The 25,584-nt window shown below is 47.2% G+C and overlaps 1 long non-coding RNA gene across 1 annotated transcript; it reads right to left on the minus strand.

Moving 5' to 3' along the window:
- Nucleotides 1–681: 681 nt before the first annotated feature.
- LOC144137958 (uncharacterized) lies at nt 682–23,914 on the minus strand. Its single transcript, XR_013315772.1, has 2 exons — nt 22,821–23,914; nt 682–2,335 (listed from the first exon to the last, which is right to left on the minus strand). It is a non-coding gene; the product is annotated as an uncharacterized LOC144137958 (long non-coding RNA).
- Nucleotides 23,915–25,584: the final 1,670 nt, after the last annotated feature.

Consider the following 25,584-nt stretch of genomic DNA (forward strand, 5'->3'; position numbering starts at 1 on the left):
AGAATCCAGGAAAATCTTTCGGCGGCATTATTTTGTTTCTACTAAAATTTGAAACACCTGCCTATCTGGGAGTCTCCCCTCGGATCGGTTCAATACACCGTAGTGCTCCCGAATACCATGTAGCAACTGTTGCGTGAGCAAGGAACGCACGCACGCACGCACGCACGCACGTGGACACTGTCCGAGAAAGAGTCCTACACAGTGAAAAGGAATGATTAGCTGTATTTGCCATTGGATTGAATTCTTACAACTAGCAAGTACAGTGGCGTCCACTGGTCCTTTTCTTTCTTATCTTTCTTCCTTAGCGTCCTCGAGTCATGGGTCCTCCTTCTGCTATGTGCGACACAATAAATTCAACAGACCGACAGACGCAGCATTCAAAGTAATCCTGTATAGCCAAATTAATTCAGAACGAATTTGTTTCTCACTGAGAGAGAGAGACGCGCAAAGGTAGGCATTTCATCGCGTCATGACCCCCTGAAACACCATCGTGTTCCTCGCGTGCCCACAACAGTACCCGATAGTTTCGACCTGGATACTCGTTTCTGCCTTCAAGGTCCGTGCACGCCCTTAAAACGTTCTGCAGATGCACCACGCAAAAGACAGCCTAATTTGGGTATTTATTCAACGTCCTGATTTCGGAGTTTCCTCCTTGGTTTCAAAAGAAAAAGTCACACCGGGGAAAACAGATTGTTACCATGAACTTTATTTTTGAAGCGCGTTTGTTTGAAGTGAACGTCTGTTATGAATTACAGAGCCGCGACAGCCATGGCGAGACCAGGCGGGATACGTCCGAACAATGCCACACCGTGAATCAAAACTGGTGTCCCCGGTTGTTTTCCGCTCGTGGCTGCACCGCACTGGCGGAACGTGCCGGCAGTCATCGGTGGTGGTTTTGCCACCGCAACCTTCGCTCTCGTTGATTGTCAGGATGCGACAGTAAATGACTGCACGTGCTGGGGCCAAAAAAAAAACGCCTTGCTTTGGACGTCGTCGTAAGAGTATGCTTTTTGTTTTGAGTGTCTATTTACGCAGCCTGCCGTTTGTAACAGGCTGCATACGCAAACGTCTTCTTAACACACTGCCGTAAAGAATGCACAATTATGTCCAAAATTACCATGTATGCACTAATTGTTCCGCCTAAGCCAAATTTGAGACGCAACTGCACCTATTTATTTGCATCCCCGAACACCTAGAACCTTAGCATCAGTTGATCTCTGTCAACGTAACCACTTCGTTCCATATCGCTTGACTCAGTCATGGTTTTATAAAAACTGACGCGTGTAATACCACCGTATATTGGTCTAGAATAATACTTTTCGGCCTCAGACGATTTTTCCGTTCCCTTGACGTACCCTTCCTGTCGTCTCCGGGTGGATGACGCGGAGCTCCCATTCTTTCGTAAATGGCCAGTCGAGAAAATCGTCATCTCTACTCTGGTGAAATTGAATGCACAAATAAAGTTGACACTGTTCCCCTCTTTGCGGAAGTAAATTCCACAAGACATTTGGCAGCGCAGTAAGTGTACTTGTCGCTCCAGCTGTAACACGAAGCCTTTTTCGGTGCCTGTTCGTTGAATGCCGCTTATCCAGTGAGTACCCACTGAGGCGTTCCGAGGACGTTTGAAATGGTGTCAATACTGATGTTGGGGGTGGTCATAACGAATTTGCTCTTTTCGGCTTAAAGGGATTTTTGAAAATCGCTGGTCCAACTGATATAAACCTTGATATGAGTACGTCGTAAACTGGTTCCTTTCTGCTTCCTTCAAATGAGCATTGTAATGGCAAGTTTCAGTAGGTTTTTTACTCGGACAGTCACTCTTCAACGACAGTTGAGCAAACTTTGCATTTAGTTTGCCTACTCGTTGCTCTATCCTTTTTCCGTGCGCTACTAAAGGCATCCCCTCAGCTTCGTTCCGATCAAAGCAATCGAGCATTTCAGCCAAGGCTTTTCCTACTGTTCAATTAGTGCTTCCTTTTTATTGTTAATATTGCTGAAATATTCACCTATGAGTTCGTCGTTGTGTGGGCCACAATGCAAGGACAATTCAGCAAGCATAAAGTCTAATTCGCGTAATCGCTGGTCAAAATTTTTTTCCAAACTCTGCAACGTGTGTCTTTTTGCCACCTACGTCCCGTTTTGCTTCAGGCGCAGGGTGCAATACAAGTGCTGCACATCGCGATAACAGGTGTTCACATGCGTCGCGGCACAGAACCACAGCGAAACACTTTGAGCAGTGGGTCACGTGGTACTGGCAATCGTTGCGAACGTGTTGCGTGATCTGCGAAGCTGGAAGGACGACACCGCAGCCGTTGGCTTCGTTCCAGCAGTGTACCTGCGTGAAGGACAAAAAAGGAAGCGGTGAAGAACACAGAAAACCGCACACTGTACATGTTTCGCACAAGCAACTTCTTTTGCTGATCTTGTGTAGCTTTGGGTTGCCAACTAGGTTGATTACTGGCAGGACGGTGCCGTAAAATGGGTTTTCTCCTTAGTCCGACTGAGCAGGACATGATCCCACACGGCCTGTCAGGCCCTGTCGGGTGGCTGTGTCGTGCTATGTTGGACGCTGAGGCCGAATTCGCTCTGCGAGCAAAGTCACCCGACTGGGTTGTCCGACTCGGCCATCCAACATGACTTGGCTCCACCCATCGGCCTTCGGACGCATGGCGGCGGGGAGCTGTGGGGCCGGTGTGCGTCTTACCAAAACAACAAATATTTCCAGAAGTTATGACAGACCATGCCCGTCGTGAGTCTGTACTGCGATACTCGTTTATCGTTCGTCTGTTTCAAATGTTCGTTCTGTGTGTGGAGCCGAGGCCGAAAAGGCACCAGCGCCTCCAGCGTCTGCAGTGTGGTGCGCCGTATTTTCGTTTCCTACCATGTGTGTAGAGATAGACTCGTAATGTCTATATCCAAATATTATATATTCATATAACACGACACGGTCGCTAGCGCGAGACGACCGCAAAGTCCAGTTCATCACGGCCGGGCTGTCGCGCGCTCCGAAATATGCTCGAAGCTGTTAAGGTCTGCCTCCGCGCTTGAATTATCGATAACGTTTATAATTCGGTCGTTGTGAGTGAAAACAACGTGCAGTACCGGTCAGCACTTGTGTGCAGTGCCAGTTTTCATATCAAGTGTGTGTGTACGCCATGCTGTCATCTACGTTTGAAGTATCGGAGTTCGGCTCTCACCATCAGCCGTGTGCGCCGAAACCCGTCAAAATGCGATTAATGTGTGTGGCAGTTCGCAGTTCTCACGAAGTTGATTGTTTGTGGGAACCTTCTGGCGCCACAATCTCCTATTCTGCAAGAGAAACAGCGCATGCGAAAGATGCACCTTTTACATCATTTTCTCTGCGTATACCTGCGCAGTTCGGATCGATGTGTGGCGGTTTTTCCTCGTTTTAAAATGCGTGTGTGTGCCTAATGTTTTCGCGCCGCTGGTGGACTGCAGCGTGATGATGATGGTGTTTTATGGCGCAAGGCCAACGAGGGCAAAGAGCGCCGGGCTGCAGCGTTCTCGAACCCTTAACATAAGTGCTCCGCTAGTTCGCCTATTCTTCTGGGCCCGTGATGTCGTGGCAACTGTCCTTTGCTTGAGCAGCAACTGCAGTGTGGGTCCAGGCTGTTTTTCTCGCGTTCAGTGCTGCCTTGGTTACGCGACGTGTTCTGCATGCAAGGTGCTATTTCCGTTTGGGGCAAATTTCAGTTTTGGTGGCCATTTCAGTTTCAGCCGTTGCTTGTTTACGCATCCCCGTATAAGCACTAGACAAAGCTTCCATTCACATTATTCGAAAAAGTTGCTTCACTTATGAAGCACATGGTTGTTTATGTAATCATGCAGTCATGACAGATGCCTGTAAGTAGCGTTTAAACATGTTCACAAAATGGTTTCTACCATATACCTTTTGAAACGCAGATTCAACCTTGTGGTATTGTTGCTTCCTTTGCGCCACACCAAAGTTTGCTACGTTGCGGCCATCACTGAACTCTTGAAAGACCAGCACTGTCAATCATCAGCGACCATTCTAAAGCTGAGTCGTGGGCAATTTGTGTTGCGGGGGCGACCCACGTGGCTTCTTTTGAGAATCCCTTTTGGCTCCCAACGTATCCAGTATTTTTTAGCGAAATGACACAGGGTGGATATTAGGGGTCCCAATTCTCTACTTTGCCGTTTGGTTCTAGCGATAAACCGAAAAAAACCGAGCTGTGACTCTAACTGAGATTTTGCCGTAGTGCTCCAGATCGATCACGCCTGACTCAGCAGTTGGCGATGTCGCCGTTGTCTCCTTCGTTTCCAATACTTCGAATTCACCGTATATCGCTTTCGGAACCACTCGAGCCCGATCCATGTACGCGGGACAAATCCACAGTGCTCTGCTCCACTACAGTACGTTTTTGGCCAGCTCCGTGGCTGAGATCCAGCGGGCAGTATTTTCTTTTCCCGGATAATGTCTACATACGAACTTGATCTCGAAGTGTTAAATTTCAGAGCTCAGTTGTGCACGAACTGCTTCCTGCAGTCGAAATTTTCCTGAATTCAATAGAGTGCCATTCTATTGGTAGATGCTTGAAGGCTATTGCTTAAGGGTTTCCAAATTATGGCCACACAACCGACCAGCAAGCAGGCATTCCCTCAGTTCCTGTCTCGCGTTGTTTTCTGCTGCCATCAGAAATGCGACCGCTGTGGTCGGTAATTGAACCAGCGGCCTTGGGTCACGGCCTCCGCAACGGCGCGCCTCCGGCAGCCGATCACGGAGGCCATGCTTGGGTTCACTAGCGCAAAGCCTTACCCACTGAGCCAGCGTACCGTTTTTCCACGGGGACTTACGGTGGAACCAACAGTGGGTAACCTGACCGAAACCGGAGGCGAAGGATTAACGCCGTTGTCTCACAAATTAAGAGAGGCATATATTATAAGCCGAAAATAGCTAAAATAAGGCCAACTATGTAGCGTCTAATCGCAAGGGTTTTCAATTTTTTTTTCAATATTCCCACAGTTATGTTTCTGCTGAAAGCTCGGTTTGGTAAACGGCAGATGGCGAGACGCTGCCAAGTTAAAAATCACTGTAAAAGTAGGTACTAATATTCTGCCAGAGAAGAGTCACGTAAGAACGCTTTACGGTGTTCTTGACAAGCAGGTATTTCCCAACTCACAATCGCCAAAAACAGAAAATCTTTAAACAAGTTATACCCACAAGCGAAACATCCAACCAAGAAAGAACGAGAAGAATATAAAAGCAACGATCAGTATAATACAATCGCTGATCATGACCACAATATTGCAGAGCGTGCCATACCACAAATTTACACGCAGCAAGAAATGTGAAAGAATAACCATCATTAGAACAGCAGATAAGGCAGTTCTCCCCTTCGCCATTTTGACCATGATACGAACCAACAAAGGGGGGACCACCAGGGTGACAGGATGAACAGGCATAGATGATTCTAGAAGGGGACGGCCAGTTAGTCGACGGAGGGTTGAAAACAGTATTCGGAGCGAAGAATGGTCCTGGGAAGCGCAGGATAACAGCTGGTGAAGGTAAATCAGAGAGGCGTTCACGCTGCAGGCGTCCTCCATTCGTTGGTGATAATGACGATAAATAGGTCCTCAACGTGTCTTTCTGACGCATTTGAAGAAATCGTTGAAAAATTTCCTTCTCCTAGCACCAAGAAAGCGAATGTAAAAACAAAATCAGGAGGGGCCATCATACCCCGTTTGAAAAGGAACAGGCACCCGCAAACAGACAACAAAATACAGGCACCGCCACACCTGTGAAAGGAAACCAGTGCATGCTATTATAGACATGGCACCAATCCAGCGACCGCGCATAAAACTGTCCTAACCAAAAATATGTCTGCAATCCTACACAATGATGGGCGGCATTGCAGGCTCAAGTTCATTCAAAGAGACATTCAAAATAATGATACCACAGTATACACCACGATGAGCAACAGCGTAAAAGGCAGGACGAAGTAAAAAACTACCAAAGAAAGTCCTGTCCCGTCGTTTGTGCAGTTTTTCGTAGTACAATGTACCAACTGGCCCTTCAGCAAACACTTCTAATATATACAATGACTCCGGGATGTGCAAAAGCACAAGGCCCCAGTTGTCTTAGTTGACTACTCTGGCAATCTTTGTGTCTGCATGACCCTGCTAGGTACTATCGCGCCCAATTTGACTCGCAACAGGCGAGCGGCCGCCGCAGCTGCTTCCCAGGAGGCGGTGGCGCCTTGCAGCGAAGCACTCGAGAAGTAAAGGAACAGGGGGTCGCTCTTCCGATACCCATCGGCATCCCCCGTGTGCTCTGTTGCCTTTCGCGCTTTGAATGCGGTGCGAATGAAGCTGCCCGATGTAGTTCAGCTTGGCGCAGCCTTGCGACTCCAGAATTGTGGTAAGGCAAACATAGCGGCGCAGTGGTTATCAGTGACGTAGTTAAAAGCATAATAGTGCATTTCCTACAGTGAGGCATTGTCAGAATTAGAGGCAGAAGCAGTAAATAAAAAAATGCGGCCAGGCAGTGTTTTAGACATCTTTACTTGCGTGGAAGATTGAGCGTTATCGATATTTCGCGACGCCCTATTATTGCCAAACTGAAAGGCTTGCGTAAATGCGCATAAGAGCATTGCATCCAATGATAAAACTTGTCGCTGGCGATGCGGTAAGCCACCCCGAAAATTTCTGAGGCGACAATTTATACCCGACGGAAAGGAAAGAAGCCAGCAATGGTGCGCACGGGGGATGCCGATGGGTATTGGAACAGCTGACCCCTCTCCCTTTACTTCTCGAGTGCTTCGCTGCGAGGCGCCACCGCTTCCCGGTGAGCAGCGGCGGCGGCCGCTCGCCTGTTGCGAGTCAAATTGGGCGCTATAGTACATGAACAAGGAACTGAAAGTTGGAGCCATACTTTTGGCTATCCGAAATTCGGAAGTATCAAATAAAAACACCTAATTAAAGACTCACAAAGGGCATTACACATTATGCAGCTTTCTGGAGGCAGAACACCAAGCTCTTCATACGATATTTCTATCCATAATGCGAGAAGTTAACAACGTCACCCGGACAGCCGGATACAATGGTCTGAAAGCGAACGCCGCAATATGCAAGAGGCACACGAAGTCTTATGCGGTGCTCCTTGTGATAACGACTACCACACTGTCCTCTTTGAAAGACGTTAAGAACTTATCCTCATCCTATGGCTAGGAACACACTCTTCATCTTGCTACAACGAGGTCTCAATGCCCTAGAGTCACTAACTCTGGAGACGAAAAACCAACACAGTTATCAGAAAATCCTTGTGCGTTAAGGTGTTCGGTGGGAACATGAGACAACTTAGGACTCTGCTAAAATAGGGGTGACGTCCACTCTTTTGCGCGCTACCTAGCCATGTCCAAGGGTATGGCCAGGGGAGAACAGCTCAAACTTAACATATTGCAGTTATTTGAAGCATAGGAAGCATATTTGACCAGCTGGGTACCCCAAGGTCAGCGCAAGGTTATTGACAGGGCAATGGAAGGAGCTGTTTCATCTGGTGCCATAGACTTAGGTTCAACCTTCGAGCTCCCGGCCATTTCTTTACCCCATTCTCATTAACAGCGACTAATTTTTCCTGAGCAAAGGCCTCTCTCTATCTCTCTCTCTCTCTCTTGGAAAGAGCAAACGTGCTCTCCTCGACCTAGACATCGCGGAACGAACATTTGGATATTTCACACTGACATTTGACACTGGCTCCACTTCGCTCAAACTGACCGACACCTCGCATTTGCAGCCTTTCACGCTCACATTTTAAGCCTCAGACGCACAGAGAGCTGTTGTCTTTGCTGGGACAAGGCGTTCAAAAACCCTGGTTGCTGGTCTTTCTCTTTTCGATAACCTTCCGTGCTCGGGCAGCATAGATCCGAAACGCAGCAGCTGCGTACGGGAACGCTCCATGGGAGTCGAAGTATTGCTATCGCACCTTATATCTCAGGATGAAAACATAGATGTCTGCAACTTTTTCTTTCTGTTTTGAAGCGAAAGCGAGAGCAGTGCTTGAAGGCGGTCCGACTTCATGCGACGAATTCACCAAGAAGCTATCGATGATGGTGCTAATCAGGACCGATTCTGCGGCGCCCATTTAATTTCAGGTGGAGATGGCAAGCATGAAAGCTTTCATCTCATGCCTTTCACAAGCTTGTAACACGTTGTGTTAAGGTAGATGGCGTAGTTTATCGATTAGGCAAACCCGACTGGTCACCCAGCTGCAGCCTGGTCTGCTTCGGCTGTTTTGAGGTGAATGCGTGTACATGAAATGCTTCTTGTGAAGTGATTGTGGGCATCCAATTCTTTTGTCTCCTTCGACTGCTCTCTAATGACCAAACGTGTTTTGTGGTAATGCACTAAAGGTTGAGGTTGGCTATACAATTTGACCACTTCAAACACATCGCAGACGAGAAGACGTATGGAGCGACAATCTAGAGCAGGCTTGTTTATCGCTTGTCTCTTCGCTGTTTTTGAATTATTCAAAACGTGTTTCATAATCTTGTTTTGCTTATATTTTCCGCTTTGACTACACCGAAAAAAACGCACTTGAAAATTATCGGTGGAAGCTTTTTTGACGCAGCCGCACCTAATTTTACATACGCATCTCCTGAACGCTTCGACGCAGGACCTTTGCGTAATTTGTCGCCTTCATTGGGAGCTTAGGAAGACGACAGTCAGCGTTCAACACACCCGAACACTGTTGCCAGAGCACCTCACCGTCTCTGACTCCCCAAAATGCGCGAAGCCTGAGTGGGTGTCTCGGTAAAGCCACTCCCTCGTCTCAAATGCCACCACCACATCAAATATCGTCCCAACCTTGGGCGGAGAAACGTTCCCAACTCGAGTCATGGTCATTTCAAGCAATTTAGAAATAAGGAAATCAGCACACGGGGATCACACAGGGATAGCGCAAAGTGGACTGCGTTATCAGCGCCTGTGCAATGGTTGGACGGGCGCGGACAGCGGCGCAGAGACCCCTGCGAAATGTTTAAAGCATGTGACGACCTGTGAGGTTAACGTTTCGAGGCCGGTCGTTCCCACCTGAAACGAAACGGGTGCTACGGATTCAATACTAATTAGTCCAATTATAAATAACTTTGCGGATTCATCGCATGAAGTCGGACCATCGTCAAGCACTGCTCTATTCAATGCTTCAAAACACACAAAAAGCGACACACTTGCTTTATTCGTGGGGCCTGCTTCGGGTCTATGGTTGGAGAAAGCGTTTACAGCGCACTCTGGAATTTCGATGAAAAAACAATGCTGTCTACTCCTAACAAGGCATTCGCAAACCCACGAATAACGCAGAGGAATAACGCCCATATGAACGCTCTTGCAAACACGACACTGGAAGCTGCGTTTCGCATCAGGAACCACGCAGCCTCTGCGCAGAATGCAGCCGGTACCGATCGCATCGGTGCAGCCATGCAAATAGCGCCGCCGTGCGTTCGGCAGCCCATTGAATATACCATTTAGACGGCCTAAATCGTCGGTCAGGTTCAGTCCGCTTTCACAGTTGCTGAATAATTTTGGTGAGTTTTGGTAATAAGGCGTCAAAGACCACCCGAAGCTTGTGGGACTCACGTGCAACAGCCTAGAGCACCATATAGTAAACGGCATCGGCTTCACTGGTAATGTCCAGAATAAGTTCTGCTGTTCTTAACCTGTCGTAGTTACTTTTCATAGCGTCGTTAGGCCTGACACAAACCTGGATAGTTTATAAAGTGCCTTGTCAAGTGGTGTAGGCCTCCAAGCAGTCGCCTTATTGTGGTCTAGTGACATCGGTTTCCAAGGATACGCCTCCTCCTAATGTGCATTCGTTTGATGGTCTCCTCAAAAAATTTGTCTAGGATGTAGGCTGTTTGCTCAATGCTGTTCACTCCAATTGATTCCAGTGTCTAGAACTTGACCAGCATATCACCCTTATTTCTATCGAAGACACCCATTTGCAGCATGACTGTTTTCGTACACTTCGCAGCTCCCTGACGAGCCACCACTCACACCATTCTGCTCTGATCTTCCCCAGCTCAATTCTTGCTAATTTTACATTCATTTATTGTCACGTCGTCGTTTGGGGTCAATCTCAGTTCGTTCGTTCAATTGCTTGAATTGCTGCTGTTTGATCTGGAGAGCCTTGCTCTCCGTCACCATCCATGTACAGTCGCGTGCGATTTGAAGGTAATCGCGCGAGCGTCGACCCAACACAGCGATAACGCCCCCTCGCGGCTTGTTTTACTGCGCCTGGTTCGTAGCTTACGCATTCTCCTCTCCCGCGGTCGCTGTTTATTCAAGCAGCCATCACTCCCACGGCAAAACCAGTGACGCATACCCCTTTTTTATGGCCCACGCAGCGACGATGTCCCACTAGAAATACTGAGCACTTATCACAATCGGTACTATCCCTTCTCACAATAACCAAGAAAAAAGCGCACGAGCGATTACAACCACACAAAATCACCCCATTGCGGAAAGGGTGGTTTACTATCCGCGGGAGTGGTGACTGCTTGAAGGAACAGCATTTGATGGAGACGAGAATGCGTAAACTAGGTCCCAGGGACACCGAAAAATGCCGCGCGGGGGCGTTATCGTCTTTATCGGTCGAAGCTCGCGCGATTACCTTCAAATCGCACGCGACTGTACTGCTGCAGCCGTGCCAAGCATTGCATGATGCGGTAAGGGTACACCTGTACTTGGGTATATTCTTCCTCCAAGTCATCCTCAGGAATTAGGGGCTCAATCGCGTTGTTGAAAGTGTCCATCTCCGTCCGTGTAGATGTCAAATGTGCATGCAGCACTTTGAATTTGTTTTTTGAGGCTGCCTAAAATGCAGTGTTGCATGCAGGGTAGTTTTGCAGGTAGCCTCACCTTGCAATGCACCAGGGCCTGTAATGCAAACTTGATACTTTCATTCCTAACGCAGAAGGCTAGGACCCCTTCCGCGTTCTGTCGAGTATCAACAACGTAAGCATTTTGGCAGCACTTCCCCTATAGACTAGGCTAGTCGTCTCAATGCCACTGTTACTACTCTCCCAGTTCTAACAGTCCTAAACAAAATGACATTTTTTGCAGTGCATGCGCCATATGAGTGCCACATCGCTTTTAACATTAGGCTGGAGGTCCAGAGAAACAGAATACACCCTTGGGCATAACCTGGGTGTTCTACATCACTGAACGTAAAACCCTTTTTATCTAACCACACTCCTTCCCTCGATCAATCGTGCGTGTTGAGAAGACTGATTCAACTGCTCGGGCTCTACATGACTGCTACTGCCATAACGTGGACTAGGGTCCCCGTGAAAGCATGTTAACGACAGTTCATTTAACAAGCTGCGTGGACACTGCTGATGCTACGCGCCTTTCAACAAAGTCGGTCAATGAATGCTTCTAACTCGCTATGGCATTCAATGGTGGCCGGTAAAGAAAAGCGGTAGTAGGTTTGAGGGCCTTGGAAGAACATTTCTGGCACCCTTACCTACCCTGGCCAAACTTTCTTCTGTACTTCTATTTTTTAATTGTGACAGAAGTCTTGTCCTGCGTGTTTTTTATATTGCTCATCTACCGCAAAACACACAATAAAAAAGAGGTGCAAATATTTGAAATGTTGAACACTGCGAATACTCTTTGCTATCCGATTTACAGTGCACTTTTATCATTCGAAGCAAGTACTCAATGTTTTAGAGTGTGAAAAATTTCCAAATAATAGAGCAGTAAAAGTTAGCTGCGCAGCATGACATTCAAACTTTCTAGTTTTACTGCATGGGACGCCCTTTTCTATTGACTATTTGCATGAAGCCGAAGTTGTGGAAAAAAGCTTAACACGTGGTCACACTATCACACTTAAAAACAAAGGAACAAGTGTATACCAACTGGGGTAGAGGCTTCATAAGTCTCGAAGGCAGCGGGGCTCAAGACAAATGTATTGACATCGAGGTTTTCCAGACTTTGGAAAGAATACAATGGAAAGAATTCATTACAGAAATTTTAATTAAAATACCAAGGGCACTACCATGGGGACCATTAAAAGTAGGCGAAGAGTGACAGCTCTATTCGCTCCAATCCGACAAACAAGCTGTAACTCAGGCTACAAGAAAAGAGCAGGGAGGGTGGAAGGCAGTTAGTGAATTAATTTTTTTGTAATTAATCTGGCCAGACTGAAGGTACCACCAGTAACTGAAGGTGGTGGCTCTAACCTGCATCTGTGAGTGGTTAAAAAATGTTCCATTCTGTAGTACGAAACCCCCTTGCGCTCTGGTATATGACCACCATATGCAGACACGCGTACTGGGACCGGTTTTTAAAAACTTGGGTCCAGATTTGAAGCCTGTGCTAATTTGCAAACAAAACCTGTAGTGCCTGAATCAGCAAAATTAATTTTAAACAACTGTACTAGAAACATGCAGCAAATGCGTCTATTTGAGTTTACGTTGAAAATTATTTACTAACTAACACTATTTACGTTGATGGGAGCCTTAGTACAGTAGTCAAGAAAAGGTGATCTCGTTCTAGAACACGTCAAGAACTACGTCAAAGCTGGCATTAGCCACTAAAAAAACCGCGGCTCTGGTCGGTGGAACTAATCCTCTTTTTTCCAGTTACTAAAAACGATCACTGGCTGCCGCAGTTGTGAAGACGCGTAATGGCGAAATGAGTACACAAATATGTGTGTAAAAGATGAGAACATTTTGTTACTGTAACAGCTCACTATATGCTGCCGATATTGCCGTAGTAAAGTTTGTACCCTATGTCACAGAAATTAAAATACTAGCCATCATTGCAGTTGATGAAAGAAGCCCTAACATTTGTCGCAACACTGCAAATTGACAGCGCGTGCACACCGTATCAGAATGCGATGCGCTGAACGAGAGCTTGTTTCGGCGTAATCATAGGGCGCTGCTACGTGGACGCACGTTACATCGCCTAGAGTGCGCTTATGCTTCAAAGTAAGAATACTCTTGCTGGCGTTCGGAAAAGCGGGACGGGTCGATTTTGCGCCATCGACACAGTATAACCCGAACCACATTGTTCCTGCCCGAGCAAAGCTGCAGCATCGCGGGGCATGCACCGACTTATGGGAACCGTTCCAGTGCTCTTGCGTCTACATAAACGTTAAGGCTGCTGTCTGATAACGTCTAGCGAGATCAACTTTCACTCCATTCTGAAGAAAAAAAGCTCAAATTTCCTCAAATTATCACAGTAGCTGGGTGAGCGTCAACAAAAACTACTGTAAGGTCCGACGAACCAATTACAAGTTTTGATTCAAGTGACGTGTTTGGCCCAACAGTGCTGTCGGGGTCCTGCTCCCGAATGCAAAAGAAAACGGTCGCCCTACATGGCCTCGCGTGTCGCCCTACATGTCCTCGATATGTTTGATTCGTCATGGGAACAGGTTAAGCGCCAGGCAAAACTGTAGGAAGGAAAACAGACAGGAAAGGGGCTCCCCTTTCCTGTCTGTTTTCCTTCCTACAGTTGTGTCTGGCGCTTAACCTGTTTCCATTATGAAGTACCAACTAGCTCGCATCAACACATTAATTCAGTTGTATCCGTCTTGTCGGACAAAGAAGAACACCCGCTTAAGACACGGGCGAGGGCTCCTTGACTCGGCACCGCGGGTCAAATTTTTGCGCGCATAAAAAACGGGTATGGCATCCCATTTGTGGTTGTGAACATACACTACGGAATGGGCGTGTTTGCTTAATTAGCGGAGCTTTATCGTTGCTAGTGGTTTTCTGGGCGGAGAAATTACAGGCAAAATCCTGGCTAATCCAGTTCGCTTCCTCGCATTAACCCCTGCGAATGCTCCGAGGGGGACAGATAGCCGGTAGAGTTTCAGGTGAAAGCTTGCCCGCTCAAGCACCTGAAGAGCCGGTATACGCACCCACATAATTTAGGATTTTGTTTCTCTAAGGCTTATCGGTGAACTTCACCAAAATAAGCTGGCGAGATTGCTGGCGTGACCTCCTGCCATGACCTATGAGCTGCGACAGCATTTTTTGGGGGGCACAGAAAAACTCAACTGAATGTGTGAACTTTCAGGGAACGTTAACTACCATCACGTGGTCAAAATAATGCGCATCCGTCGGTCAACTGTTGAACCCCAATGTTAAAGAAACTACAAGGTGTGCCGGCGGCTCACTTTTTCAATGTACGAAAACCAACCACAATAATTATGTTCAACACATCGCTTAAGTTGAGGAATATTGTCGATTCGTAATCAGTAGGACGAACAATTACATCCCTTATCCAGCATACAACTGTACATAATTTTGGCGAAAAGCTGCCTATACCTGCGTTAACTGATGGGCTTGACAGCTGGGCCTACATGCAGCTTTCGCTGACGCCGCTTGCGTTCATTGCGCAGGTTCTTGCTACTGCATGCCGAATCGAGCCCTTCGACGATTTCTTCAACAACCGGATCGAGCGACGCTTGTTCCCGTTGCATGACGCCGCATCACCGATACCACTGCGCCGGCAGATGTCCCTAGCTTCCACCCTCCTACAGTACCCCTTGGAATATCGGCAGCCTCCCCATCAACGACATCAGCAATTCAACGGGATATAACAGACCGCGCACCGCAGCCGCCACTTCGTGGGCTTGACAGCTGTGCCAACATGCAGCTTTCGCTGCCGCCGTTTGCGTTCACTGCGCAGGTATGTTCATCTGACTCCCTATACACAAAAAAGACTAGCAACCGTTTTTTGGTACAGCTGCCATGCCCACAGTGTCTTTGTTGTATCGTACTAGATATTCTACATTCTGCGAACGTTGTCCTAAAACTGTTACTGCTCTCTAGTGACATAGAGGTTGACCCCGACCCCACAACACGTACCACAAGCAACCAATCTGACCACACAATTCAAGCACTTCTAACCAAACTCGAAGAAGCACAGGCTGAAATCCTTTCAGCACTTAAGGCAATAAACGAACGACTAACCACAACTGAATAAAGAATAAAGGATTTAATAAGTCGCATTACAAACACTGAGGAAACTTGCTCTTCAATTCCGGAAATTTATACGCGCTTAGATGATCTGACTAAATCGGCAGGCGTTATAGCAAATCACCTCTCCCACTAGGAAGGTAGGCTCAACGATGCCGAAGACCAGTGGCGTCGCTGCAACCTTCTCTTTTATGGAATTCCCGAAACGCAAGAAGAAACATGGGCTGACAGCGAAAAATCAGTTACCGAATTTTGCAGGAACCATCTTAAAATTAACATACCAATAAACGACATCGAAAGAGCACGTTGAATTGGGAGGAAACAGCATCCAATAATTGTTATGTTTTCTCAGTTTACAACAAAAGAATCAGTATTATCGAATGGTTTGAAGCTAAAAGATACCCTTTACGGTGTAGTCCAAGACTATTGCTTTCAAACCCGCACAATTCAGAGAGCTGCTACGTTTTGCGCGTGCCCAAGGCGGCCAAGTCAAGCTGCGATACAAAAAGGTTGTTATCAGGAAGAAGTTCTACCACTACGATACAGATCAGAAGCAAGTGAAAGAAACGCTCTTTCACTCAAGTGATAGTTAGCCCTTCCGCAACCAGTCAGCATTATCTACGGCCCTTCATCCGTTCGCCACATGAAAAAGCATCGTTCAAATCATACAAATGACGTCGATTTTTCTATCCTTTACACCAACATACGGAGCATCATGCCAAAGCAACACGAAATATGCACGCTTATTCAATCATGTAATTGTGACGTAGCGATGTTAACTGAGACATGGCTTTCACCTTCCATCAAAGACACCGAAGTTCTCCCATTCCTTCCCGGTTTCACATTGCATCGTTGTGACCGTTTATCGAGTCGAGGTGGTGGCATGTTAATCGCCATAAAACGCACAATCCGACATTCTAGAGTTAATAGCAATACTGGCTTGGAAGCCCTTTTTGTGTCCTGCGAAAGTTCTCATAGCCTAATCATTCTAGGTGCTTGCTACCGTCCTCCGGAGTCAGATCAATGTTTTATCGCAAACTTTATTGACACCCTCGATAATCTACACAAAACGTATCCCCGTGCGAAGTTTCTAATTTGCGGGGAATTTAACTACCCAACAATAAACTGGCACAACTTGTTTCCTCCAAACTCCGGTGATTTCAGTAAATTCTTAGCCTTTTTGCAAAACTACCAGTTAACCCAAGTAATTACTCAGGCCACAAGAGAAAATTCACACAGTTCTAGCATATTAGACCTCATTCTGACGTCCGACCCAAGCAGACTAGAGTCTGTCCATTACCTTAAAGAAATAAGCGGTCACAAAATTATCCTCGCGTCTTTTAGTTTTACTTTTCCACAAGACAAATTTACTTCAGAACGAATAAAACTGTACGACCGCGGTAATTACGAAATAATAAACGTCCAGCTCGAACGATTTTACGCTGACTACGAACGCGAATTTTACAGCCGCTCGGTTGAAACGAATTGGAAGTTGTTAGTCGATAAATTAAACCAACTAACCCAAACTTTCGTGCCTAGTATAACGATAAAAAACAAAGTATCGGCCCCATGGTTTAACAACTCAATAAAAAACTAATAAACCGGAAAAAGCGCCTGTTTAGATCCGCAAAAGCTAAAAACCCAGTCATGTTTATGGAAGGCATACTCTGACGCCGTTAGACGCCTTTCAGTTACTATTCAGAATGCGAAACGAGACTTTTTTTCGACAACGCTCCCAGGCATGCTCAAAAGTAACCCTAAAAAATTTTGGAAAATGATAAACCGAAGTAACGCCTCACCAATAGCCATATCAGGTCACAACGATGAACCTTTAAGCGACGTAGATGCGGCTGATGCCTTAAACAGCGTCTCTTCTGTTTTCACGATCGATCGCTCACCTAACGCAGCTTGCAATACTGAAATTACCATACCAGATCCCATGTTACCATTCGTCATTTCAGTGAACAGCATTTAAACCTAATTAACAAGATGAAAACTTCATCTGCAAGTGGACGTGACAATATTAACAGCAAAATATTAAAAAATACGAAGCTGATAATCAGTTCTGCCCTAGCATTACTTTTCTCTCAGTCTCTTTCACCGGGCGACATACCGGATGATTGGAAAGTGGGTAAAATCACTCCATTATTTAAGAGTGGGAACAAAACATCCCCATATAACTACAGACCCATATCGCTAACAAGTGTCCCATCCAAAATTATGGAGCATATTTTATTCACCCATATAATCAATCACTTGGACCATACAGCTTCATCCACCCTTCACAACATGGTTTCTGGAAAGGCATGTCCTGCGAAACGCAACTTGCCGCCTTCACTAACGAATTTCATACAAATCTCGACCGAAATATTCAGACAGGTGCCATTTTCCTCGATTTTGAAAAAGCATTTGACAAAGTTCCACATCGCCGCCTAATGACCAAACTTTCATTGCTTAACCTTGACCCGTCCCTCTTATCCTGGATTAATAACTTCCTCAGTAATAGAAAACAGTTTGTCATGATAAACAATGCCCGATCTAGAACTTCTCCCATCCTTTCCGGTGTTCCACAAGGAACAGTACTTGGTCCCCTACTCTTCCTGATATACATCAATGACCTTCCGCAATGTATTACTAACAAAATCTGACTATTTGCTGACGACTGCGTCCTCTATGCAACCATCACCAGTCAACCGATCAGTTATCCCTGCAGAGAGATCTTAAAGCTGTGCAACACTGGTGCCAGACGTGGCAAATGTCTTTAAATGCGTATAAATGTAAATCACTTTCCTTTCATAGACGCACTGACCCATTTTCCTGCAACTACTCTTTGGGCGGTTCCTTCCTACAATCCACTAATTGCTACAATTACCTCGGCGTACACATTACAAGCGATCTATCTTGGTCAGTTCATATTAACCATATCATTTCTGCAGCTAATATATCCCTTGGTTATTTGCAGCGCACCTTCAAGTTTGCTCCCACCCCCTTGAAAATACAGGCCTTTACCACATTATCCCGACCAAAACTTGAGTACGCGGCAGCCGTGTGGGACCGACACCAGACATACCTGGTAGAAAACATTAAAGGCATTCAGAACCACGCTGCCAGATTCGCGTTCTCAGATTGTTCATCGTTCACCAGTGTGACGTGTGACAGAATTAAAAAAAACGTGCCGCCCTTACTCCCCTCGGCAACCGTCGAAAAATGTCAAGTTTTTTTTGTTCTGTTTCACAAATTCTTCTACGCATCCCTGCCTAGCATCTACATAACACCCCGCACCCATTCTTCTGATCGTAGTAGCAACTGATTTCATTGATTGTAGGGTTTAACGCGCCGACGCAACGCAGGCGATGAGGCGCGCCGTAGTGGAGGGCTCCGGATTAATTTTGACCACCTGGGGATCTTTAACGTGCGCCGCAATCTCGTACACACGGACATTTTTGCTTTTCGCCTCCATTAAAAATGCGACCACCGTGGCCGGGAATCGAACCCGCGACCTCGTGCTCAGCAGCGCAACGCCTTAGCCACTGAGCCACCGCGGCGGGTTCGTAGTAGCAACTCGAAGCAAGTTCTATACCCTCGCCCTAAAACCAACACGTTTGCACAGTCAGTCATTTTTCGCACTGCTAGAGACTGGGACGTTCTACCGGATAATATTGTTAATACTAAAGATACAGAAAGATTGAAAAAATTACAATTCACCCTTTCCGAGCCCTTGTGAACATTTCTGTTTGTTTTTATGCTCTCTCTCTCTTCTCATTTTTCGCTTCAAACTGTATCATATGTTGTACGTTGAACTGCAGTACTGTTTTCGGTGGTTGGCCTTTTGTATCTGCTGTTCGCTTGTAGTTGCTTATCATTTATGGCACTGCTATTGTATATCCCCCAACCGTGCAAAAATTCTGCCTGCGTTACATACCATTCCGAATGTATTCACACATTTTTGTGTCTTAGTTTACGCAGACGTTTTTTTGTTTCTTCTGTTTTCACTGTTCTTTGCACATCCCCCTTTGCAAGATTCAAACATTTGTATCCCCACCCCTCATGCAATGTCCCTTCCAGGGACCCTTTAGGAACATAAAATTTTAAAAAATAAAAATAATAGGAAGGACGCTGCTACAGCTAAATCTGCAACCGGCTGAAAGAAGCCTCACACCCGACAGCGAAAGTTTGAAGTTGTGCACCTAAACCTTCCGTGCAGCCGCCTCGTATACGCGGAAGTCTTCCGACACTGCCACTGGATGCCGGGGCATTCAAGTTGCGCGAAAAAAGCAACAGACGCCTTGTTATATGAAAGGGCCATATTCGAGGCCACCTAGGCGCCACTATACTGCAGGATAACATCGGGCATACAAGGACCATGCACGCGAGCTACCGAAAAAATATTTGCTGTGCGAGCTACCGAAAAACTTTGCCTTGGCCAGTGTTTAAAAGTAGTAGGTAAGAATAGCCAGGAAAAAAAAACACAGACACGTACAGGAGTACTACCGCAGTTTCAATGCCACAACAGAGTCGGCGGATTGCCTCGAAAGCGCGTCATTCCTATTTCATATTTGCCGCGCTTTCGAGGCGCTTTTTCAAAGAAAGTGCTACGAGTTGTGCCGCGCCTCCGCCAGATGGCGCCAGGGGTCCCGCGACCGAGAGAAGACGCAGTGAAACATCCCCCTCGCGAGGGGCACGATCAAATGCAGAGCATTTCCGGGGGCGCACGACGTTAAGTAGTTTGCGTTACGTTAATATTGTTGCACTTGTGGCAACTGCTGACGAGAGAGCGCTCGTCAGCAGTAATTTGAATGAGTCAACGATATAAGGCGCGTTCGTAGCGTCCCAATCTGTGTCGGCTTTGTGGCGCAGTGGGTAGAGCACCATGTACATTGCGTTCCGCCCGCAGAGTCGAGGGATCGACACCGGGCGCCGGATAGTATTTTTATTATATTGTAGGTAGGGGTGCGGTGCGGACTACGGACGTCAACGCGGGTGACATCGTGAGTTACTGAAATTCTCTGCATTTAAAAAACTGGCACCATCACTTTATTGAATCCCCTTCTTTGCCACCTTTATGCATATTTCTCGGAATGTCTAAATATTTGCTCTAATTTAGAGGTTGCATCACTTGTTTTAGCATTCGATGTTGACTATGTTCAACGGCCTGAGTGTTCGGTCGGTGTCCATGCCTTGGTCGCGTCCAACTGCCGCCCCAACCCCACAACCACTCCCAGCCACTGGGCAGATGCCCTCTCGTCCAGACTGTGTGCTTCATTTACTCATCCATCTCCACCATGAATCTAATGTGGGGCGTTGTGTTTTTCCCCACCAACGCCGCGTATGTAACATTCCGTAATGGTAAGCAGCTAAAGTTTTACGCAACGTTATACAGGTGGCATCGGGTGCACTCTGCTACTTTGCATTACAGTGAGAGCGCCAGCACTGACGCCGTCACTGGGCACAAACTCAGATCCTGAAGTCCAACAAATGAACGAGATATTGGTGGAAAAAAATGCAATCGATAACGTCGTTAAAGTCACACGACAAAGCGAGGTCTGACCTCAGAAAGTTAAAGCTACAAGCACTCTATTGCGGTGCTTTGGTTTTTGAAGCCACAACGTACTTTGTTTGGGAAGCAGCCTATAGGCGAAATGGTGCGGAATCATGCGCCCGCGGGAAGAAACCGAAACCATTCGCACATTGTGTTGGAGTGTAACCAAATCCATTGAAATCTGTAGGTGAAAAGTCTTCTCCTTCCCAAGCCTATGGTTTAAAGATAATTGGGGACAGTGAGCCTCCAATCTGTAGTCTTGACTACAAAGAGTTATAATGCTGGTGGGAGAAGAGCAGGGAGCTGAATTTAGCATAGGACAGCCACTAGCTGTACCAAATAAGTTCAGTTTGCTCCTCATTATAAGCAGCGTTAAAATAAAACCGACTCCGGCCGAGACCTCCAACGTTTCCTATTTTCCGACTCCATAAAAAGTATCGAGAACACATTTTGTGCTGAAAGTGCGTCGTCTTTCTAAAGAATCAGTGCATATGTAAGCTTTACTTAGGTGTGTTCCCCCGTTCCTAATTAACTGCTCCTGTTACTACCGACAACGCAGCCTTTCACAACAGCTCATCTAAGCGTGCAGATTCCTCCGTTGCAGGTTTTCACCGAGAGCAAAGATGTCAGGAAGAAGGATATTGCGTAAGTGTGGTGTAATCAGCGCTCCCAAATAAACCTTGCGCTGGGCAACGCTGATTACTGTTTTCAGTTGACGCCCCGGGCATGGTCTTGAAGAAAAATGTCCAGTAGGGCAGGCAGTCTAATAAGCGATTAAAAAAACAGGGGCGGGTGTCTGTCCTTCGCAGAGCCTTGAAGACGACGGCAGCAGCAGCCTTTTCTTAGTGCGAATGCGGTGACTTTCGCCGATTTTGCAGTATCACTTCAAAACGCGGCGCTGATCGACCGAACGGTCGACGCTCCCTTGATATTGGTAAAATTTTGGGCGGGTGTACAACACTGATACAGGCCCACACAAAAACCAATATTTTTACGTTTTAGTTTACGTGTTCCTCTCGTCCCTGTTTTAGCGCCGATTAATTTTTAACAGTATGTACCAACTCGCCCACATCAAGCTTTTGTTACTAATTCTAGACGTCAGGACGTAACCACTGCGGCAGGCAACCGTGCCATCAAGCGTTTTCAGGACGTGCGCCCGCTAAACACACAAACTGTGAGAGCGTCTCTCAGCTAAGCGCGCTTCATGTACACCCGTCCAATTTTTTACCAATATCACGGGAGCATCGACCGTTCAGTCGATCAGGGCCGCGTGATGGAGTGATGCAGAAAATTCGGCGAGACTATAGCCGCCTGCGCACTAAAGCAAACGCCGCTGTTGCCGTCGTCTGCTTGGCTGCTCCAAGTGGAGGCAACCATCCCCAATTTTTTTATTCGTTTATCACACTGCCTGCCCTACTCGAAATGTTTCTTGAAGAGCAGGCACGTGGCGCCAACTAAATACACAGATTACGCAAGGCAAGGCTAGTTCAGCGCAAGGTTCGTTCGGCAACGCTTACTACTGTTTTCAGTTGGTGCCACGGGCCTGGTCTTGAAGAAAAATTTCGAGTATGGTAGGCAGTGTGATAAGGGAATAACTAAAAATGAGGGGCGGCCGTCTGCTCTTGGAACAGCCTAGCAGACGACGGCCGCAGCGGCCTTTGCTTCTTGCGCGTGCGGCTACTCTCGCCGAGATGGCCGCATCACTCCAGCACACGGCGCTGATCCACCGAATGGTCAACGCTCCCGTGATATTGGTAAAAAAATGGGCGGGTGTACTCAGCGTCAAGTCCCCGCGTATTTACCTGTCATAAAACTTTTGACTGTATGTAAGGCCGCAGATATGTAAGCGCAGAGCACCATTTCGCACAAAGGCATCGCCCTGCGGCGCCTTAGTTGCAATCGAAAAGCGACTGGTGAGGCGAAAAAACTGGCGTGCCTGCGTTTAAGCTAAGACTCGCATGAGCGTCTCGCCGGCCTCGAAAGCCGGCGCCGTGCTACCGGGTGCACAGCGGCAGTTTCTCAGACACAAGCGCGTGGTCAGAAATATGGTGTCCCCCACTGTACCCTCAACGCCAGATCATGAACTCGAATTCTTAGAATCGTCGTATTCGTGCAAGATGCCCCTCCTAAACACGTTGGAAATCAGCATTAATCCATTATTGAAAGAGAGACCGCGGCTGAGTGATTTTTAGGACAGTCGAAATCACCTAGCTTTTCCCAATTAACGCCAACAAACCAAAGCGCACATGCGTCTAAAACTTAGTTCCGCCTGTGTTTCAACAATCGCTTGTAAATTCATCCCTCCGCAGGCTTACCTTTCGTCTCAGCAGGATTTCGGCTGGATGCTCCTTACAGCTGACATGGGCGGCGCCAAAAACGACCACGTCCAGTGGACAGAGGCACTCAGAGGGAGTCGCGCAGAACTTGTAGCATGGTTCACATAAATTGTGTCCACATGGGAGAATATGGGTCATTCTCGGAACATTTCTGCACGCACTGCAGACTCTGGCCAGTGGAATCGCATCCACGAACTTCAGGGGCCTCCGTTCAAGGTCTTCAGAATATCCTACCAGCACGAAATCCTGCCGGCCGTGAGCCATGTTGAAACAAGCGCCCAGTTGTGGGGCTAAACTGCCACCCTGCTCCGTGGAAGCCTGAGTGAGTACGACGACAAGCGCTTGTCCTTCAAGTTTTGCAGCCGACTCGCGAGCTTCGCTTTTCGAGATAAGATATCTAGCACGCTTCGACGACCGTACGGTGCGCAGCCAACGCATGCTAGATACGGAAACGACGGGCATAACAAATAGCGACCTGCCCATCGCTTGCCGCCTTACCAACCGCTGCCGGCAACAAAGGAGAGTTTTTAGGTGACCGTTTTTGACGGTTCTCTCGGATATCGCCGGCCCGCTCGGCACAACAGGAGCCAATGCCGTTCGCTTCCCAGAGCGCCACGCATGCGCAGTGGCGATCCAGCTCGTATCGGTGCGGAGCGGACTGTGAAAACAGTTTCTTACAAAGTATGCTAGACTGGAAACCGCATCTGGGAATCCATGTCGCCGGGGGAAGGGTTATGGGAAGACCCCCCTTTCTGGCTTGGGCTTGGCATGACAACTGGATTCTTCAGCGGTGTTTTTTTTTTGGAATTTCTTCCTTTACTAGGCTTTAACACGTCTACGAGTTACGAAGTAGCCGAAATGCTCCCTGTTCGGTGGAAGCCGTGAGCCGTGCAACTGCGTGCTTGGGGAAAGAGCAGGCAGTGTGTGATCGTAAATAACGCTGGCACTGCCGGAGTAGAAGGAACCTATGACCGTGCGGGTAATATGCCGCCGCGGAAGTTATAGCTGCCGAAAAACAGAAACCAAATGTAGTTCGACGAAGACCACCTACGACAGATACGGGCGCCTGCGGCCGTCCATATCTTGTCTTCGATCACTACTGATGAACGCCGGATTTTCCTTTTTCTTCAAGTATAAACCAACTCGCCCTGCAACAAGTTTTGGTAAACTGTAGCTGGCGGTCGGTGCACGGGTTCACCAAGGGGTTCACCACGAAAGCGACGTTTTCATAGGCATGCTAAAAAACGTTTTCAAACTTTTCTAACGATTTATTATTCGAAATAATGGGAAAATTATTCAAGTAAGAGTCTCTAGTGAGTTTCTCCCAAAATATACACATTGTTAACAACCAGCTTGGACTGCAGAATTGTAGCCACAACCCTTCCGGCAAGAATACTCTTTACTTCCTTTTTTCGTAGCTTAAAACAGCGCGTTTTATTTTGCACTTATGAAAGAACACACAATTACTTGCGTTTTGGTGCCTCTGTGTTCGAATATGCGGCAACTAAAACGTTTCAATCCAAGCAAATGATAAAACTAAGGCGAGCACATGGTATAATGGCGGCCCATGGCGACACAGACGGCCTTGATGTGATCCGCATAGACGCTAGCGCCAGATTCCTCTCTAGTGTATACAGTAAGCAACTCCATGGCCCGCGCAATTGTCACGTGGTTCGGATTAACCACGCACGTGGGTCCAAGCACAGGTTGACATAGATCATGGTAAAGAACAATGTCAAGTAGATATTCCGCAGCCGCGCTGAGCGTCTCTGCAAATTTTTTGTTCCCATCGCTGGACGGCCTATTAAAGTCCGCTGCCACTAACAAATTACAAGAATCTCCTCGGCGGGAACACAGAAAGTTGCTTATTGCTTCAAAGAACTTTTGATCGGCAGAAGGTGCGCGATAGAAACCGTAAACGATCATATTAAGCTCCCCTAGAAATACCTTGATCAACGCGCATTCGATGCTGAGCACAATGTCGCGGCTTCGATTCCCGGCCACCGCGGCCGCTTGTCTGATGGAGGCGAAAAGCGAAAACGCCCGTGTGTACGAGATTTCGGCGCACGATAAAGATCCCCAGGTGGTCAAAATTATTCCGGAGCCCTCCACTACGGCGCGCCTCATCGCCTGCGTTGCGTCGGCGCGTTAAACCCCATAATCAATCAAATCAGTCAACACGCATTCGACGCCAGGTACGTCAGGCAGTCTAGTAACGTTCAGTAACTCTTCAAAAAATATGGCTTCGCCCCCACCCGTAGAATCGCTCTTTTCGATATAATTTGTATCCGGGGGGCGAAATGTCGTCATCATCTATTATAATTCAAAGAGGTTTCTGTTAGCACAATTATGTGGGAGTGGTGCGCTTGGACAACACTTTCGCGGTCGTCAGTTTCTTTCACAATGCTTCGGGGGTTTAGGCATCGAAATAGTTCGTTACAACTGGTCTGTTGTCAGGCCGATGCCCGCCCAGATTGATCATCGCGCCTTTAAGGGAGCCTGTTTACTGGAATCCTCGCCTATTCATCATCAGTCCGTTTGTACAAAACGTCTAATTTTTGTTATAGGCAAGTCTCACTTTACCGCTTCTAGCTCTGGCAGCAGGAGTGTCGTCCCACAGTTTCTTGGTTGATTGTAGGGTTTAACGCGCAACCGCAACGCAGGCAATGAGGCGCGCCGTAGTAGAGGGCTCTGGATTGATTTTGACCACCTGGGGATCATTAACGTGCCCCGAAATCTCGTA

Source organism: Haemaphysalis longicornis, unplaced genomic scaffold (assembly GCF_048455015.1).
Source record: "Haemaphysalis longicornis isolate Haplotype H1 unplaced genomic scaffold, Haemaphysalis longicornis Haplotype H1 scaffold_5, whole genome shotgun sequence".
In the NCBI taxonomy this organism is placed as follows: domain Eukaryota; kingdom Metazoa; phylum Arthropoda; class Arachnida; order Ixodida; family Ixodidae; genus Haemaphysalis; species Haemaphysalis longicornis.